The sequence below is a fragment of the Olea europaea genome, unplaced genomic scaffold (genome assembly GCF_002742605.1).
Source record: "Olea europaea var. sylvestris unplaced genomic scaffold, O_europaea_v1 scaffold1561, whole genome shotgun sequence".
Taxonomy (NCBI): domain Eukaryota; kingdom Viridiplantae; phylum Streptophyta; class Magnoliopsida; order Lamiales; family Oleaceae; genus Olea; species Olea europaea.
The window spans coordinates 186,438-188,594 of NW_019233214.1; positions in this window are offsets into that span (position 1 = coordinate 186,438).

Here is a 2,157-nt window from a genome sequence, read left to right on the forward strand (position 1 = left end):
TGTGACAAAAGGCCTATGATCGGCCTGCACCACCTTTACTTCACCCTTGTTATTCCAAAAAACCAGGCATTGATGAAGCGATGAGGGTATACAACGACTTCAGTGTATCCAGTCTCTTCCTAGTAACACGTTGTAACTAGTAGGACCATCTATTACAAAGAATACTGTGGTCCTAGTAGTTGTACCTATAGTTATGTCCAATGGCATAACTCCCTTAGCTGCAGTTGCTCCTCCATTGAAACTTGTAAGGATGACTTCTGTCGGAATCATATCCCCTTCTGTCTTTGCAAATCTCCTCATCATCCTAGATGGAATGGTGTTTATAGCTACTCCATTATCGACAAGTACTTTTGCCACAGGTATGCCGTTAACTAGAGCTTTAACGTACAACGGCCTCAAGTGTTTAGTCAATTTTATGGCTGGCCGTTTAAAAATAATCTTTTCGGCAGCTTCTATTTCTACTTCTTGCTGGTTCTCTGCCGAGTTATCCTTTTGTGATAAGTCAACGTGTAGCATATCGCACCGAGCCTCTGTCTCCTGAATTTCCTTTTTACTGTTTTCTGATGCTTCCTCGTCCGTTGCCCAACCTGTGGGAGGAGTCATTATTCTTAGAGGTGATCCATACTTTTCAGAGCGAGGCACTCTCTTCTTTTTTTTGGGCGTCCCGTACAGCACGTAAAAATCGAAAGAACGCCCAGATAGCTCTCTCAATAAATCTACTTCACGAACTCTCTCTCGATGTAGTTGCTTCAACAGAGTATTGTACGATACTCCTCTCCTTCTTCTTTCTGCTTCTAAGTCGATTTCCTCTTCAATGTCTGTCATACCATCATCTTCTTCACCATTGTAGGCCTCTCTAAAAGTCTGGCCTTCTTTATATTCCAGCACGCATACTTCTCCTTCGTTATCCTCTCTTTCTTCTTCTTCTTTCTCTTTATTCTTGAACTCATTGGCTAGTAAATAGTTATTAGCCACAACAGGAGGTAACGTACCAAACTGAATAGTATGGGATTGATCTGGATCTTCTCCATCCCTTCTGTCTCGCTCAAACTTCGATCTTCCAGAAGAAGTTTCTGGCAACTCTTTCATTGATTCATCTGTACCAGTCTCTTCACTATCTTTGAGAACATTTTGATTGGCTACCTCGAGTAGTTTATGCGCCTTAGGACGTGGCACTCCCTATTGTTGCCTCATCATTCGTCCATAATTTCGTTGGAAATGCCTTTGTTGGGTTCTAGTCATCTCGTTGAAGGGTATCGCCTTTCCTGCATTATACTGGAAGGAATGCCATACATTTGGTCGGCGAGGTTGCGGCCTGAATGTCCTCCCATTATTTACTGGCCTGAACTGCCTCTCAAAAGACTGTCCCTTATAGAACGATGTACCTCGCCCTCTATCAGACTGAGTGTTTGGGAAGAAAGTAGGGCGATTGGGATGCTGCCATATCCCTGGTTTCTCCGTATTCCCACTCACTTCTCTTTTACATCTTGCACACAAGATATCTTCATCCTTTTTTGGCTCATTCCCTTTAATACGCTTGAAGACACTGGGATGTGGTCCAGGGTCTTTTTCTCCATTATCTATAACCAATTTGAATTTTGGCAACTTATTTTTGAAACCAGACGTCACCATATTCACTCCAAGTGGCTGTGGAAAAGGATTTTCATCCACTGCCATCTTTTTCTTATCATCGAACGTAATTCGTCCTGATTCAATGGCATCCTGTAACACATGGCGAAAAATCAAGCAATTGTTAGTCAAATGTGACCATGCATTATGCCACTTACAATATTTTTTACCCTTAATTTGTTCAGGGTTTGGCAATTTATGCTTATCGCTTAGCTTTATCTGCTTATCCTTATATAATTTATCAAATATAAGGTCAACTTTGGTTACATCGAACGAAAACGTTCTAGCCTTTTTGTTTTCATCTTTTATAGGCTCATCCTTACCCGACGGTCTAGGTTTAGCCATTATAGGACAAGTATACGTGTCTCCTTTGACTAATTCGACCAAACACATTTCGATCTGATCGTATGACTCGTTATTAATGGTATGAACATCAAAATTTGGGTCTCTCTAATAAGTCCCCTTGCTAGAATTTTTTATCTGCTCTTCTTCTCTTATCAATCGTTCATACCTAATCACGTTCGCGCT